Consider the following 18701-nt stretch of genomic DNA (forward strand, 5'->3'; position numbering starts at 1 on the left):
TTTGGCCTTTGTCAGAAAACGTTGTATGCATATTATGGTCATTGTTTTCATCATTTACTTGGTATGCTTATTGGCAGCCCTGATGCACAGTGGATGTTAGGAATAATTTCTTTACTGAGAGGGTTATCAAGCATTTTAACAGCTGTTTGAGTCACCATCCCTGGAGGTATTTGGAAGATGTGTAGATATGGCACTTAGGGACATGGGTTAGTGGTGGACTTGGCAGTGCTGATTTAATGGTTGGACTTCATGATCTTTTCCAACCTAAACAATTCTGTGATTCTATAAACAAGTATTTTGCTAAAGTAGAACTTGACAGGATTTAGATATGCAAGAAACCTAAATCTTTGGCTCAGAAAACAATCCTGATGGATACAAATGGTATTTCAATAACTTTCCATTTAAAAATTTTTCCTGCAAAGCAACATGACTGTTCTTCTTGCCAGTCATGGCAGGTGCTCCATCTGTACAAATAACACCTAATTTGAAGGAGATAAGCTTAACACTTGTTTTTTTTCCCCCTATCTGCCACATTTTCAACAATTTTTTTCTCAGTTCTTTAAACAAGTGTGAGGCAGCAGTGTGGAACAAAATTGACAGAGGCCAAGCAAGTCCTTAATTATAGTAGACTTTTCTTAACAAACTGGAAAACAACATTCAACTGTGCAGTGTCAGTAGCATTGCAACTTCCTTTGGTTGTGAGCAAAAAAGAAAAAAAAAAAGTATGAATCTGTTAAAAATTGAATGTATACTGTTGTGTTGTCTAATACCATCTCAGCCCTTCTCATTGTCATGCTGCATGAACAGCTATGAACATATCAGCTGTGTGCTGTTCTTTCAGTTTGGTTTGTGCAGCAATAATTGATGTACCCTCTCTTATTCAGGCTTTGTTGTCTGAGAATGGCCCTTTCTCACAAGCTTGCCATAGGAATATTTGCTATTACACCTTTGTCCCTGATTTCAGCTCACAAATGTATATTTATTTTTTCCATGCAAAAAGCTGTCATGCTGGGGATCTTTCTTGAGATGAAATCTGACCACAGATCAGATCCAATAAAATATGTTTTACATTACTTTCAGGTATAAAAATACCATTCCAATTTGGACTTTCTGTGTGGCTGTATCACCACAAACATACTTCTACAGACCTTGTCCGTTCTCCAGAGAACTTAGTCTTCCCTCAGAGAAAAACTCTCCATGCACTGTCATCTGAGTATTTTTTGCATTGTGGCATGCATGACTTGGCAAGCAATGCTTTGACGATATGTCAATTTCTTTAAAAAGTTTATGGACATTTGAGTTAGCTGGGAAGTCCTTAGAAAAACATGAGGTGAATGAGGACAGAATCTTTATTTTCCTCTTGCTGTGGAGTTGCAGAGCAGGTAAACTCTGGTGTTCTGTGGGGTCCCAAAAGGAGTCTTTTTGCCTGGAGTTAATATGTCTTGGTTCTTTTTTCACCGAAGCACTTTTTAATCTGCAGGCTGAGCCTGCTAGTTTTAAATTCTGATTCTAGATGGTATGGAGTGCAGCTTTGAATACTGAGTAAATGCTTGGGCATCTGCAAAGGGAGACTAAAATATTATCAGGCTTGCAGAGCAGTACTTCATTAATGTAAAGCATTGGGGAACTAAAGGCTGATTCTATGACCACATGCATTTTTCCATTCGTTTAGCTACTCCAAGTAGCCTCCTCCATTTCCTAGGCATCCATAGTTTCCTTAATTTATTTTTTTAAAGAGTATTATTGCCTTTCTTCTAAAACTATTTAAAGCAAGGAGTTAAAAAAGACTTCTGAATTTAATAAATAGCTGTATTGTAGTAAAACTAACATTTTTGTAAATTCAGATGTGTGTATGAGGAGTTAATGTGACTCTAAAAACATTTGGTCTCAGCCCTTCTGACGTTGTTTCTTCATTTTGCACGGGTCAGTTGCAGGTAAAGGGCACTGATAGAGTAATGTTTTAGCGACCTTAAATACCACAGCTGACAGAGATTGAATTTTTAAAGATCAGCTATCAGGAACTACATTTCGTTATTGCCATCTAGGAAAAAAAAAAGGGCATGTTTGTTTTTAATTACAGGTACTGAGCTTGTGGTCAGTTGATCTAGAGGTAGGCTGACTGCAGAGGTGGAAAGTTTGTGGTAGTGAAAATTGGAGATTGGAGAGAGGTGAACTTCTTGCTAACACTAACACTACTCAAGTTCACTGTTTTCACCCATATCCCTGACTGTTCTTGGAGTTACCCAGCAGCATCTTGGATAGAAGAGTTGCTCCTGGAAACAGTTTCAATCTGAGAAGTTAGCTATTAACTTTGACCCTTCTCCGGTATAACTTAGACTAGATGATTTTATTTGACAACTTAATAGTTGTACCTAAGCTACTCTCTAAAAATATTTTGCACTTGGATTTTATTAGTCTTGAATATATTACTTTTTCAGAAGAATTTTTATATTTATTACTAAATAAGAATGAACCTGGAAAAAGGAAATTAAAAGTGAGTAACCTGTGTCTTTGCTTCCAAAACAAATGGAGTACAAATACTTGCAGTATCTTTTCAACATTTTCACATCAGAACAGGGGAAAAAAAAAGCCCATCTTTTGAAACCTGTTTCCTGTGCCAAAGCCCTTATTTTTTCAGATTAGAGAGAAACACTGTATTCCTCAAGTGCCGTAAGGAGAATATTATGGCTGTGCTAACAAGCAAAGAAAACATGGGGCTGAACATCAGGTGCCCTGCTGCCTGACAGCAGCAGTGCCGCTACTGTCTCACTGTTAGTATTGTAGAAGGATGTAGGTGTTTGCAGGTTTCCTGCGAGCCTCCTCACTGCAAGGACATGTTGTACCTACAACCACATCAGACCGCAGCTTTGGGGCACACCTCTTTTCTTCAGGGGCTCTGTGGGACATTGTGAAGTTCACCTTGCCTCCTTATGCTGTGTTGTAGTTCCCTTTAATGGTGAGAGCCTTTAATTTTTCGTTTGGGGTTTGACCCTTGGTTCATTTGAAGGGTGAACTTCATTTCCTTGCCCATACAGAAAAAAACCCAAACAAACAAACCAAGCAAAGCACCAGCCTCTGTCAGCACTAATTCGTCAGATGTGGCAGAGGTTTGGAGTTGCGTGTCAGGCTTGGGGGATGGCACGAGAGGGAAGTGCTGTCTATAAAGAGCTGGCAGAGATGTACCAGATAAAATACCTGTGTAAGAAGGCTCATCTGAAGAGATGAAGGGCAGAAAGATCAGAACATGCTGAAACATTTCCTGTAAGATTTGTGCTTCTGGTGAGAGGTAAAAGATAAAACATGCTGCTAATACTAAAGCATGTCCTTGCTAAGCCCACATCTACTTTCTTGGCATCCCTGATGGAGGCATTTTGCTGGGCCCTGAGAAAATGAGTTTCCTGGGTGTGCACAGGACATGAGAATTTGTCAAGGCTGAGACATGGACACTGGTTCAAAGGGCAAGTCATGGAACTCCTAATGCATCCAGAGAAGCATCTTGGACAGGAGCTCAGTCTCTGGCCATCTGTGTGACGGGCTCACAGCTCTTAGCAGTAATAGGCTTCCCTTAAAAGTCTGTTCAAGAGCTTTTTTATACAAAAGAGGAGTTTTTTTATAGGATGGGTGTCTGGTCCAGAGTGTAAAAAGAATGATGGCAAGTTTTCTGTACCTGCTGCTGCCAAATTTAGTTATGCTTACTGCACTCTTAAAAATACCACTGTTTGATTTTTTTTTTAATATTGTTAATGTGAGTTGAGGGTTTTAATTGCTGTGGTTTTCATAAAGCCTTCAAGGTAGTGATTCAGGACTACAGGAAGGCTTTCCAAAACTGTACTGAGAAAAAAATGCTCAATTCTTCTTCCTTAGTGAGTGGCATGGCTTAGGGGAGGGTGAGTAGGTGAGATTTCAATGTTCTCAGCAATGGGGGAGTCCCATGTGGCATTTTGCAATGTGAGTTTAAAATGTTTTACTTGCCAGACATTTCTCCCTTTTTTTTTTGTTTTTCTTCCCCAGTACTTTTAAAACCTTGTTCTAGTTTTCCTTTGAACCAAAGTGATGTTCCAACAACAAAGTCCACTAGAGATGTTCTTACAACAAAGAAAAATATCTTTGAAGAAGCTTAGGAGGTCTGAAATGGGAGCTGCATAGGTTTTTCCTTTCTCAGGGGAAAATGTCCATTCTAAATAAGAAGGTAAAGTGTTCTCAGGTGATAGAAAAGTCTTAAAAAGGCTTAAACAAGTACAGCGTTTCCCAGTCAAGAGTGGAGAGATGTTTTATTATAGCATAGCACTGTAATGAGTTAATAAAAAGTAAACTTTGTGTAATTTTCCTTGCAAATATTTGGATACTAATGAGAATGTTTACAGTCCCTAAACTTTTTACTGTTTTCTTTTTATCTTACTGTCTTTCTTCCTCTTTCATTGCTGCTGCTTTCAGGAAAAGTTGTTTCCCCCTCTCTCTTAGAGCTGCCAGCTGCAGAGGACTCTTCCACTGCACCAGCTTAACACTTCGTGTGGGCTGAGGGTTACATGGAGCAGGGCACAAAAAGACTTTCAGTGCAGGTGCTTGGCGCTGGCTCTCCTGTACCTGTGCTGGAGCTGACAGAGAAGGAGCTTACAAGACAGATTCTTACAAGGAGTAAGAATGGGAATGTGCATAGGTTCAGACCTATGGGGTTGTACTGAGATTGTGATTAGGTTGGTATTTGTTTTGGAAACATCAGTATTGTGGATTTATTTTTCTTTTTTTGCTTGAGAATCCTCATATTTAAAGACTTGATGTAAACCCATGTCTAAGCTTGGTGAATTTGCTGTGATTTATGTGGGTGTAAGCCATAGTAGGTTAACGTCCATAGTGTGCATACAGTCTCAGTTTTTTATAGACTTATGCAAAATTGTAATAAAAACACCTTAAGAATGGATGTTATTTGTACTGATTTGAACACAGCATATTTCCAGATGGGAAGTGTGGTATTGTTCCTACCTTGCAATACAAAAATACTTGAAATAACTGTTTCTGGGACTTCAGTATTATCTGTTGAATTCATATCTACCCTTATCATCTGACAGGCTACTAAAACAAGATTCTGCTCAAAATGATAGAAGTGACAGTCATACAATGCATTTCATTCCTGCTGAGCCCTGTTATGTAGTTAATTCAGGGAGATTGGGATCTTGCTTCAGTCATTCTAAGGAAAGTCCTTTGGAAAGGATTTGCAGAATTTGTAATTGTGTCCATAAATCTCCTGGTTCCCCCCTGCAAATAGGGTAGAAGTTCTGTTGCAACCTACTGTGTTGGGGAAGCAGTATTTTTTTATTATTATTTTTTTCCCTTACTTGCTCCCTCTTTTTCAAATCCCAGCAGTTGTGATGAATTCCCTTTGGCACTGCCATAGGTCGTGCTTTCCTTCCTCTGCAGTGTTATTGTGGAGAATTGCTTCTGTGTTCTGTCAGCATTTGACCCCTTACAGCTGGCAGTGAATTGAAGAAATCATATGTATGGAGACCCAAACTCTGCCCTTAGCTACACTTGTGAAAACCTGTGGCATTATACAGTTGGCTTGGCAAGGCTTAAGAAATCCCATGAGATCCACTCCGCTGAAAGTTACTCTGTAAATGTTAGAGAAGACTGTTGTTTTGTGCTCGTATGTTTTACTTTGAAGCTGTACCTGAGCTGCAGTTGATGATACTGTTTCATAACATTGAAATAAAGGGACAGATCTGGAGTATGAGATGTGCTGTGCTGTCAGTGGAGTTTGTCACTAAAGCTGTCTTAGCTAGGTGCCGCGGCAGTGTCTGTGCTGTGAGAAAGATGTGCTTGGTGGCATTCTGGTTCCTGGCAGTGTTTAAGCTGCTGGTCACCATGCGACCATCCTCCTCAATAGCCTCATCTCTTTTCGGAAGGAGCCTGGGCCATCTGCTAGCAGGGTTGGGCAGCTGTAACGCCCAGTATCCTGGGTGCATCTTGGTGGACACTAGCCTTGTGGCACAATGAGTCCTAGGCAGCAGCGGATGTTCTCCTTCCCGGACCAAAAAAACTGTGTTTAGGTCTGCAACATTGCTACAACCATCAGTGGTACAAGCAAAGAGCTGAGGCTTGCTCTGGGGCTTCAGGCTCTGGGGAAGCTCTGGGCTCTGGCCCATGGTGGTGTAGCTGACTGTCCTGAGACTGTCAAACATAGTGTACGTACATCTCCATTTCTGCTGTTGTATGGACAGGCCCATATGATCTTTTTGCTTCAATTTTAGTGCAGAACCACAGGAAATAATGTTCAGCCTGTAGACAGACACTGTACTGACCACAGCATCTTTGACTCATACTGATCTCTGCGAGTGTGGAGGATACTGCATGAAGCTGGTCCACAAATAACAAAAGAGCTGAATAGTTGTATAATTCTTCTTTTAAAAAGTGTTGCAGTGATAGACCTTAGCAGATTGAAGTTGCAGTCAAAAAAGCCCTGCCCTGAGTCATTTACTGTAATTCTTGGTTTCTGTGTCTTGTGATCCTATGGAGACAAGAAAACAAATTATGAGACATGAGGAAGTAAATCAGAAGATATGATGAGAGGTATTATACACACCTCTAGTACTATATTTGGGTATTTTTATCAATTTCTAATTTTTGGAAAATTTTCAAAAATAAGAGGTTTGTGTATTTTTTTCCCGAGTGGAAATGTTTTCATTGGTTAATGTAGAAAGGAAGTTGGAAATATCAGAATTACATGTGACTTATTTATGTGTCCAATTTGCTGTGGTGAACAGATGAACAAGGATTTAAATGCTGCAGATTTTATTTCACCAACTATGGTTGTACTTGCAGGCCATGCAGCCTCCGGAGGGTGACCTAGTGTCATGCAGTCTAAGGACACTTCTGGAAGGGAGGAGGAAATGTGCCAAAATGCTCAGTGCTGAGTAATGAGGTTGCATCTAGGTATTTTGTCATGTTGCTGAGGTAACAAGTCCTGAAGATGAACAGCCTTATTTATGTTTCTTCTGTCCAGAACAGAAAAAAGAATAGAACAAAAGTTACGATTCTGTAGTACTGCATCTTCACATTTTTATTCTGTGCTTCCTATATTCAAGGGATTTCCTAGCAAGAATAGAAACATCTGCAATAACAGCTCCTATTTATGTTAATCTTTTCCAATCAGCATGCAGTCTGAAATAATTACAATAAATGCACCGTCTGCTCCAAAGACTCACAACTTGCATTTATTTCAGGCTTCTTGGCTTCAGAAGTCTGAGGACATAATCCCTCATTCTGCTCTGCTTCATCTCCTTTGCATGAATTTATCCAACAGTATCTTTTGTGAGCTTCATTAATAATGGTCATGCCGTAATAAATTACATAAATTGAGAAGTTCTTAATTAAATACATTAACCAAAAAACCCCACAAAGCATAATAAACTTCATTAGGTAACATTTTCCTGTAATAAGTTTGCACACAAAGTGTGTAATGAAGTAGGCCAGAGTAAAATCTGTAATCTGAAGTTTTTTAAACTTCATAGCTGCAGAAATATTTGTATTTCTTTTTTTTTTTAAATACATTAAGAGATCATGTGTTAAACATATCTTGTTGTGCAAAGGATTATGCAAACTTGGCAGAAAAACAGTAGTTACTGTCAAAGAGATGAGTATGTTTGAAACAAAGAAGACACATCTTCCAGTCTTTCCTCAGTTTCTGCTAGAGCTGCTCACCCAAGTCAGGGTCATTTTCTCCAACTTGACAGTGATGCTTTAGCTCTGTTAATTTTTTTTGGTACTGGGCAGAATTAACAGGTGTTTTTGGTCAAACTGACCAACGTATGTGGTATAAAGAGCACATTCAGAGCTGAGTCTCCATGCCAGTGCTGTGTGCATTTAGCTTGGCTGCTTGCCCAGGCATGTGGGAAGGAAAAGTAAGATCAGCCTTGGCTCATGTGTGCAATGCTGTGGAGTGACTCCTCAGGTGTCCCTTGCAGCTAACAGCACCTGCCATTGCTTCCTCTTTCCTAAACCTGAATCCAGAAATATTAAAATTGTTATGCCCTTAATGTTAAGATTGTTATCCCCTGCCTGCTATTCTCTTAGGTAGCTCAACCAGGCTGCTTTCTCTTGGGCAATGTACTCATCTATGGAACTTGGTTCAAAACCATGATGTCCAGGATATGCAGCTTTGTGACAGTAAATGGTGCTCTGATTTTTGATGGTGAGACCATGAAGGGATTGAACAAAAAAATAGTGGCAGAGGACACCGAAAGGAAATCTTTAAAATTATGAATATTGGTTTATGTTTTTCCCTGTGACTCTGCAGAGTCACAGAGAGCAGTGCAAAGGGAGTACACTGGCACATCAAATTCACTGTTTTGCTTTGGTGATGCATAAAGTCAGAGTAATGTTTTGTAATTGTCTTTCACAAGTGCAAATGACTGTGTATTGAAGGCTATGAAAAATAATTACCAGAATTTATTATCTCTGTGAAGCATCTTTCCTTTTGATATTTTAATTTAGGGCTGATTTAGAGAGACAGGTTTGATGTCAGCAACATTAGTTTACAGTTTGGAGTGATTTTCTGGTTTTTGGGGCCAACTCATGTTATTCTATGTATCATCAGACTCAAACCAGGTAATAAAAATTTTGGACATTCTGTAAAAAAAACACAGCATCAGGTCATTTGATTTGTGTGTGTGTACAGTTGGACTTACAGGGTGAGAAAAATATGTACAATGAGGGAGATAAGGTAAAAACAGCTGGGTCAGATTGTGACAATACTGCCTGTAGTGGCATTGACAGTGCTGTACCTCCACCCCCTCCCTAGTCACTGGTTCCTCATCTCAGGTCACTGCAGGGGTAGCTCAGTATTATAGGTAACAGAAAAAAAAGGTCTGTTGCATTTTAATACAGAGTCTGCCAATAAGATTCTGCTTTCGGCAAGATTTATGAAATATTTAACCAGGTGAGGTCTGTTGGGCAGATGAAATGACAGCTTATCTGAACTGGTGTATAACTTCCAAAATTCACCAGAAGGTTGCAAAGTTGTGAGCAGGTGGATTTCTTACAGTTCTCTGGCTCACAGACTACAGTTAATTGTCTACCAGAAGATATTATAAAGCATTTCAGTATGTCCATATATCCTGTCTCTGTCCCTGCCTTTTTACAACTGAGAGAGAAGCAGCTGTAATTCTAGGGAAGGTAGGAGGGCATAAAGTTTATGTAGCAAAAGCACATCTATTTTACAGAAAATATTCCGCTTAAATTTTGGGGTTCTACCTGAACAATTGCCAGGCAGCACTCCTAGACTTCTAGAGTATTGCACAGAAGTCATGACTGTAGTTCTTTGCAGAATTTGAGATTTGTAGCACACGTGATAATCTGGTGGTAAAGGAAAAGAGGGACACATGGTCTGGAAAGCAAAACCAAGGTGAAAGCAAAGAGTTAATGGGAACACAAGAGTAGGGGGAAAAACTAATGCACAGAAAAAGAGGGGAGAAATTAGTCAAGAAATGATAGGAATTAAAATACTAAGTGTTGGCTGAGAAAAGCAGCTCACTAGCAGTCACTTGCTAGGATGAGAACATAGAATGTTCAAGAAGAGACTCAAGCAGACCTTCCTCAGAGGTTTGGGAATCTCCGATGTGAAGGACCTTGGGATGAGCAGGAAGACACTTGCCCTCTTGAAGTGTTACAAATTAGATAGCTGAGGCAGAAAATTTTTTTCATAGTATCTGGAAAAGAAGATATTAGAAATTAAGGTCTTGATGACAGGAGTGTGTCAAATTAATGCATGATGTATTTTTGGAATTATACAATGTGTCATAAGCCAGTTTTGTTCTAGAGGAAATGTGACATCTTCTCCCTTGTGAGTGAGGTTTCCAAAGGGCTGAAAAGCAAGAAAAACATGAAGTCACATGGAGAAGAAAGGCATTGACTGTGCTATTTAAACTGTGTAAATCAGTGGTGATGTCTCCTGCCTCTCAACCCCTTCTGATAGCTCTGTGTATTTAGGGTGCTAGATCTGTTTTCCATTTTCCATACATTTCAGGACAATAGGTTTTTACCTTGACCTGTAAAGGCAGTCATACCCTTTTACGTAGCAGTGACTTCCCAGGAAGCAGAAACATAAATATACACTGTTGCCATGAGGTACATGCTGTGCCTCACAGCAGATTTGGTTTTTAACTCACAGAAACAGGATTTTGCTGGGCTGCTGAAAATATTTGAACTGCAATTTTACATACTGAATTCTTGTTTCTTCTGCTTCCAGAATCTGTACAGTTTAGAAAGGAAATGTAGAGTTAACATCTGCAGTCTGACAGTTTTTAGAAAAATGCTGTTTCTGGCATTCGTATTGGGAAAGGGGAGCCATCCTTTCCAAGACATTAGGTATAGTTATGAAAATGTTCAAAGAGCTGACAGTTAATAATTATTATTCACTGATACTGCTTTGCTTCTAGTACAGTGAACATATTTTTGGAGTAGAATTAAATCCAAGTCTCTCCAGGGGCTATTGGTATTTTGCTAATGCTAAATTAAAGTGTGCCATGTGCTGGGCACTAGAGGTGGTCAGTAGAGGCTTGACAGAACTTAATTGTGTGTGTGGCGGGGGTGCTCTGGGTCACTTCGTGGTAGGTGTGATGCAGCCACAATCTGGTGAGAAGACAATCTTTTCACAGCCGCTTGTGTTTTCATGAGCAGGAAGGAGACATTCCCAATCTGCTTTCCATCCTGACCGCAGGTGAGGTCCATCTCCTGGAGTGTTTATCCTGCACAGACAGGTTTTGTTCCTTCTGCTCATCACCTATCCCTTTACTTTTTCTATTCCCAAGCTGTAAATACTTAAAATAAGAAATAAGCTAATTAGAAACCATGAGACAGGGATGGAAACTGAGCTACCTTAAAAAATCAGTAAGTGAAGAAGCAGCTCCAGATTGGAGAAGAAGAGTTGTAGTCTTAATAATCTTCAAAATTATCTTCCTATTAAGTTGTTGAATCATGGGTTTGGAGGTATCAAAATAAAAATTTAGTAGTAGTCCCTCTTTGGAATATGCTGGTATATGTTGCAAGTCCTTAAATGGCATATCATCCTGTACTGCCCTGTTTTGAGCACTCATTCTCTTAATACATTTTTGGTATTATTTTTCTTGATGAGGTCCTCACCTTTCTCAGCCAGATACTTAGAGCATGTTCACTCTGCCCACACTGATGCAGTCAGTGCACAGTATGTTGCAGCGTGGCTGGGCTAAAGTGTGGGTAGGAAGAGAACCACCAAAATTAAACCTGTGAATCTTGCACCTGAGCCAGCAGTCACCGTGTGGGAAAGTTTCCTGAAGAGCAGACCTGAAGGCCTTATTCCCAGGCTCTCCTCCTTCCTGCTCTCTTTTCTGTCTCTCACTGAGGGCTAAACTAGCTCAGCCAGTTCTGCACTGACTGTGGATAGGGTTTTCAGGAGAGTGGTAGGCATGACCTCTGTATCATGCAATAACCAAAGGGGTAATTAATTGGATGCAATGCTCAGTGAGGTATAGGTGCAGGTGAAGGTTTTGGGGGAAAATACCCCTAATGTGTACTGCACCCACAACGATCCTCAGTGCTGCCTTGGAGCAGGGAAGAAGGAACTGTGGTTGCAACACAGTGCAGGTGCTGTGGCTGGTTAGGTGGAGACAGAGCAGAAGAGTTCAGGAAGAGAGCAAAACATCTGCAGATTCATAAGGCTAGCATGATGTTTGGGAATTACTATGTGGAATGGTGGCATTTTGTTAATTTATTTTGTAGTCTGTGATGGCAATAGCTGAATATTGAACAGCTTAAATCTAAGCAACTGTCATTTCATGCTTTGGTGAAGAGAGAGTGGGTGAGATAGTAGGGGTAAATTGTGAATAGGAGTGAAACCAATATGTGCAGCTTTCTCTGAACCTGCCCACCTCTTTCTTTGTGTAATATCAAGCAGCTGGGGCTGTGCTATCTCAGCTTATCATCACTAATCAGGCTATAGATCTCTGGGGACATGTTTTGCTTTCAGTTGCTTTGGTAGAAATCTAAACTTATACCTAGATTATTTGCATTTAGACCAGCAAAACTGCACAGATAGATTTTGAGTCTTTTTTTACCAGTGTGGTTCATGAGACATTCTCTCGTTTTTTGAGATTGCTGTCTTTGTTTAGTCAAAGAAGAAACCACTTGAACACAAAATGAGAAACCATTTGCACTATTGTTTTTTTTCTTCTATGAGGAAAACTATGCTGATCTTAGTAGGAGTAAAACTAATAGAGTTCATGATAAATTGTTTAGAATTACTTAATTTGTTTAAAAAATACATCTTCCTAGTCCATAATCTTTATGCCAACCTGCAAGAACATAGGATACAAGACTTGACCAGGTTAGTTACAGAGGTGCATGCTGCTATAATTGAATTTCTTCAGCTGCTTCAAACATTTTTCAGGGAGACTTTTCCCCTCCCTTGAATTCCATGGAGTTTTTCTCTGAAGTGTCCCACTGGATTCCCTATATGCTTTTTCATGCTGGGCTAGACAGGTATGTTTATGAGTTGCTGTCATAGGGTGCTTTCTCCAGAGGTGTAATTTAGAACCTGGTGTTTCATTCATTACTATTCCTACCTTGGTCTGAATCTACGATTCTGTCTGTTGTTTAACTTGCAGACTGATGACTCATTCATTTGCTTCATGGGATAGCTGCATGTGATGTTATCCCACCCTGAAATGAGCTTTGGGAGTTAGCTAACAAGAAATGTTTACAGCATTCAGCGTAAATCACAATTCCACAGAGAAACTTATTTTACAAAAGAAAAAAAAAAGAAAGGGTTTCTATAACTAGTAGGTGTTTCTATATCTAAGGGAGTTGGTCTGTTCTCCCAGGTAAAAAGTGACAGGACCAGAGGAAATGACCACAAGTTGCATCGGGGAGGTTTAGATTGGATATTAGGAAGAATTTCTTCACTGAAATGATGATCAGGCTTTGGAATAGGCTGCCTAGGGAAGTGGTGGAATCATGATCCCTGCAAGTGTTCAAAAGGTGAGTGGATGTGACACTTGGAGGCATGGGTTAGTGGTGTAGGTGGTTGTGGACAGGTTAATAGTGGGACTCAATGATCTTAGAGATCTTTTCCAACTTTAATGAATCTGTGATTCTAAACCAGTATTTTTAATCATTCCTCTGTTCAATTATGGCTCACAGTATATGCAAAGAATGTAAGAAGATGCTCTCTGCCCCTTTCTAACCTTCGTGAGAAAAGTCAGTGTGCAGAAGCAGATTGGTGCTTGCATTCAGGAATAGGGTATAGCAAAACCACCTGTGGGAATCCCCATAAAGAAAGATATCTTAGTGAGATGTCCATTATATTTGCAGGAGTTTTCTGTAGAAGAGCAGTTCCCTGCATGACATGTCCCCACATGACTTAGCAGCATCCTGTAGGTGTGAATGCCTGTCTCTGCAGAGCAGAATATGCAGAAGATGAAAAGATGAGTGGTGGAGGTAGACAGGGTGACTAACTCTTTATTCCTGGAAGTGCACCCTCCGCATGGCGGGCAGCATTAAGTTTGTCCCAGATAGGCTTCTCACACTGCGTCATTACTGTGCCATTTTCCCTGTGGATTCTGTACTTGGCAGAAAGCTCTGCAGGAAGTGGTAGTGTGCCTCCAGATTTAAACATATGCAAAAATCAGCACTTGCATAATAGGTTGATTCTTTATTTTTACCATTTTTGTCTGTTCTGTGGCACAAGTTTCAAATACTGCACATGTTGATTTTGCTCCTTCTGCCATGTGGTCCCAGCACGTGGTAAAGGAAGGACATTCAGACTTGAATTATTTCATCTTCCAGAATCTAGAAGTTTTACAATGTCACTTCACTTTGTTTTCTTCGTGTATCTTTTCTGGTATTTTTATTTAATTTTTAAAATATCAAACATTGAGTTTAGATTGTTACCTCAAAAGTGGTTGTTCCTGTTCACTACTAAAGATGATTAGAGAACTGCAACTGAAGGAATTATTAGGTTGTAATTTGCCTTTTGGGTGGTGACTAGGGAATTTGCTTACATCAATCTTTCTTCTTTGCTAAATCTGTGAAGACTGCAAAGTTTCATTTCTCTAGGTAACTCTAACTTGTTCATGCTGATTTTGAATGATAAGGGGGAATTTGCAATAAAGATTTGCCATGAAATGTTAGGAGTACCTCTATGCTCAAGTAAATAAATAATCTCTTTCCACATTTAGGTAAAAGTCGCAGTCAGCCCTCTTGCTGATGGTATCCTGTAGAACTAACCTGGGTTATTGTATTGTGCAGAGTGCAACAATGAAGTGACACCAGGCAATGTTTTAGTGGTCCTCTGCTTGTAAAGGATGCTCTTATGGTAGTTAAAGGTATCATAGAGTTTATGCTGGACACATTCAACCTGTCTTCCAAACGACTGTGTTCATATCCCTTTGCTGTCAGCCACTGGGGACCTGTTTTCACCTACTAAATGCTTCTTGTGGCCATTTGGAGGGTCTGCATGACCATAGTCCATAAAACCTTTCTTCAGCCTATCAGCTGCCAGCTGGTAAGGGTCAAAACTGGAATTTCTCTAAAGTCTGTAAATTAGGTTCCTTCAGAGCACAGGGAAAACAGCCTTGCATTCAACTGCATGGTCAAGTATAACTTACAAACACTTCACTTCTCTGTTTAGTTTAATAGCCTGGCTGTTGTTGAGCTTTTGCAGCTGTGAAGTCAATTGGATTCTTCTATACCAGATTCTGCAGAAAAATTTTTGGCCAATGGTGACTGATATGAAAGAGAAGCATGGACTAATTCTGTTTAACAGCTTGTACAAAATATATGTAGGAGTGTAAGGAGGAAACTGTCACTACTGAATCTCAGAAGAAGTAAATGTAAGAAAAATGTTTATAATTTAGGGAGGAAGGAGAAAGTGATGTGCACAGATTGAACGTGAAGCATCAAGTTCCTGTTCAAAAAGAGAAGCTATTCAAAGGCAGTTTGGGAAATTTGGGTGGTTTTCAGAGAGCATATTGTATTGTTATCTTGCTACCAATTAGCAAGTCTGTAAGTTTTTCATGCGTATTGTAGTTTTACTATGTGCCACTACAGCTTGCTGACTAAGGCTAGTGAAATTTGTTTTTACTGAGCATGAGTATCCTCATAGGACATGCACGAAGAGGTTGACTGATTGTATTCTTCTCCATTTGAGAGGGCTAAAATGTTCATTGCAAACAACTTGTTAAAAAGCAAAGAGCATTTCATTGATAGTGTTAGGTGAACACAAATTTCTTGTGTCATTTTGTATGAAGCAAACAAAAAATAAGCACAGCAGTTTATGAGCAACAACTAAAGGAAGGCTTTGGAAGAAAAAAGACCCCACGTATTTGGCTTCTATCAATATAGCAAAATATTTGCTTAAATGAGTGTGACTTCCATTTGGTGTTGTAAGGGAAAATATGTTTATACTTCATTTCTTCTCTTTGCCATAGTGTTTAATCTTGCTTACTTTTTGTAACCATGCTTGAATATACTGTATTAAGTACTACTTTTTTGAGTTATCTGGGCTTTTGAATTTCTTATACATGGCCCTTTTCCACCATGAGAAGATCTGTAAGCAGTGGTTGCCAGTGCTCAGAGTTAACGACTGGGGCAATGTGGTGGGCTGCCTTTTTTAGGCTTGGTGCCTAAGGGAGCTTCTCTTCAGCATAAAACAGAAGAAGGAATTAAACTTGTTGCCTTGAAATGGGAAACCAAATTGTTCAGGGCATTTAAAAGAAACTTGTCTGCTATCAGTGCTATCAGTCCATGAATTTGAAAGGTATTTCTGTTACTGTGAACTTGAAAATTGAGATGGTGCTTTTTTTTTCAAGGCATGAACTACATGGTCTCATGATGTAGCGCCTTTGCTTACACATAGAGGTTATCTTCATGTTTGACTCCCTCCATGACTTTGAAAGAAACTGGTAAGCAGAAGTGCTCCTCTTCTTAACACAGATTGTCTGGACCTGTAGAAGTGTTGAGTAGATGTAATATGCCTTGTTTCTTCAATGTCTTGCAAACTTTCCCTCAGAGCCAGGGCTCCTGGAAGCCCCTGGGATTTCTGGGTTAAGCAAATAGCCTGATAGAATGTTTGAATGATACCAGGAGATGAAAACAGTTGTGCTGGCTCTGCTGGAAGATAGCAAAAGGAAGCCACAAAGAATCTGTGAGTGAATGAAATCATAAGATATCAAACAGGTCTAGGGGCTCTTGGTTTGGCAAGCTAGGGACCAGCATAATAATAGCCTTATTCCTTTCAAGGCTACAAAACCCAACAAGAAGCTTCAGGGAAAGCCTTGGTGGCTTATTCCTGCAGAGTTTTTTTTTTCCCTTCACATCTCTGTAGAGGGATGTGAACTGGCCTCAGACAGGATTGTAAATGAAGGATGGAAAAATGTATTTTGTATTACAAACCATTTGACTGGCATTTTAAAATTAATAACAAAAAGTTGAATTTTAGAAAGCTATCGTGAGTTCAGCTCTTTCTGAAATCACTGGAACAGTTAACAACATACTTAAGTAGGGACAAAGTTCAGTGGATTGGGTTTGCTTTGCTTTGAAGCTTTCTAGCTACACTTTGCAGGACTGTCTTCTGTAATTTGGGTGCAGAAAACAGAACAAAATTTTCCCCTTGTTTTCTTGCTGGCTTTTGCTGCCCAAAAGCATTTAAAAAAGGGTTATACGTTTTCTCTCTCTCTCTTTTTTTTTTTTTTTTTAATTCATTTAACGGCAGTGCTTTTAAAACAGCTTGTATGAAAACAGGCAACCAAGTTAGCGTTTTGATGCATTGAATTCAGTTAATCACTTAATTGGTCCATTAGGTACTTAGGAATTTGTTTACCAAAATAAATTGACTGTGTGTGACTTGTTGTCATTTAAAAATCTTCTCCTTTCAAGAGTTTCCAAATAAGTTTATGCATATTTATTGAGGGTATTGTCATGCTATCAATTCAGTAATTCAATTTGTTGACTTCAGTTACAAAAATGAATAAATATTTGAAATTTTGGTCCTTTGCTTTTGGATGTTCGTATGAATTTAAAAAGGGGAATAATATTTTGATTTAGTGTCACAGGGCAATACAATAATTGTGTCTCTTCAGTGTTATTTTGCTAATATAACCATTTCTTAGGAAGTATTGTTCTTGTGGAAAGGAACATAATTTCAATTAATGTTTTACACTGTGTCTTAGAATTATTTTTTTTAAAACAGAACATCTGTAATTGGATCTGTTTACCTACTGTAGTCATAGTGGAAACTGCCCACCAGCAGCAGCATTAACCTCCTATTGACTAATAGGGTAGAGAGAGATGCACTGCTGTGGCCACCAAACCGTACAGTGGTATAGCTTTCCCCATATTTACAGCCAAATTCTGTTTTGGGGTGTGTTTATAATTCCCTGTTGAAAGTGAAGAACCCTGCAAAGTGCATCTACTCTTGACAGACAACACAGATTGTACAGCCATGTGTAACATGAACAGGAAATAAAAATGTACTTCGGTAGGATTTAAAAGTTATGCTGCAAACCCTAGATTTACCTCTGTCTTAAGTTATGCTGCTTTCAAGTATTTTCTTCTTGAATTGTCGTTCTTTCAGCTATTTTGTTTAACCTGATTGGAAATAATCATGGAATCGCTGAAGCTGGAAGGCATCTCTTGAGATTGCTTAGTCCACTCCTGTGCTCAAGCAGGGTCACCTGGAGCAAGTTGCTCAGAGCCTGTTGTCCAGCAGGCCCAGCTGGAGATGCCACAACCTTTCTGGGTAGTCTGTTCCAGGTCTGACCACCCTCACAGTAGAAGATGACTCACAGTAGGAGGTGACTTGTTTTAGTCCATGTTTCTCATGTACCATCAAGCCCAGGACTAGCCCCAGCTCTACAGAGCTGTCTTACCAAGGCTGAGTAAAGGGGGTGGATCACCGTCCTTAGCCTGCTGGCAATGATCTCTCTAATGCAGCCCATGATGCATTACCTTGCCCCAAAGGTACCATTCTGGCTTATGTTCAACTTTGAGTCTGTCAGGACCTTATGTCCTTTTCTGCCAACCTGCTTTCCAGTTGGACAGGCCCCAGCGTGCAATAGTGCATGGAATTATCCATACTCAGGTGCAGGACTTGGAATTCCCCTTTGTTGAATTTCATGAGGTTCCTATCAGCATGTTTCTCCAGCCAGTTCAGGTCCTTCTGGATGGCAGCACACCCACCTGGTGTATCAACTGCTCCTCCCAGTTTTGTATTATCAGCCAGCTTGCTGGGGACTCTCTCCCATCCTCTAGGTGGATCGTGAAAATGTTAAATGATGTTGGCTCCAGTACTGACCCCTGGAGTACTCCACTAATGAGTAGCCTCTAGCTGGACTTTGTGCTGCTGTGCACAGGCTTTTGAGCCAAGCAGTTCAGCCAATTTTCTGTCCACCTCAGTATTTACTCATTTAGTCTGTACTTCATCGGTCTGTCAATGAGGATATTATGGGAGACACCATCAAGAGCTTTGCTGAAGTCAAGATAAATAACATCCACTTCTCTCTCATCTCAGTGAGACGAACCAGGCATCTCATTGCAGAAAACTATCAGGTTGGTCAGATGTGATTTCTGCCTTCATAAATCCATGGTGACTACTCCCAATCATTTAATTTTACTCCATATGTTAAGGAAATTGTTCCCAGATTTATTTGCTTATCACCTTCCCAAGGTTGGAGGTG

At 39.8% G+C, this 18701-nt stretch overlaps 1 protein-coding gene across 3 annotated transcripts in view; it reads left to right on the forward strand.

Moving 5' to 3' along the window:
* The window catches only part of LRRC3B (leucine rich repeat containing 3B), a 46801-nt gene that overhangs the window by 7312 nt on the left and 20788 nt on the right, over window positions 1-18701 (forward strand). The window contains exon 1 of one of the 3 annotated variants that reach the window (XM_027639382.1): window positions 4677-4694. The exons of the other annotated variants lie outside the window; for them this stretch is intronic. The gene's annotated coding sequence lies outside the window, so the exon portion shown is untranslated. Of the gene's footprint in view, window positions 1-4676; window positions 4695-18701 lie in introns of those variants that run through there. 3 annotated transcript variants of the gene reach the window in all.

This window comes from Corapipo altera, unplaced genomic scaffold, assembly GCF_003945725.1.
Source record: "Corapipo altera isolate COAL_440 unplaced genomic scaffold, ASM394572v1 44, whole genome shotgun sequence".
In the NCBI taxonomy this organism is placed as follows: Eukaryota; Metazoa; Chordata; class Aves; order Passeriformes; family Pipridae; genus Corapipo; species Corapipo altera.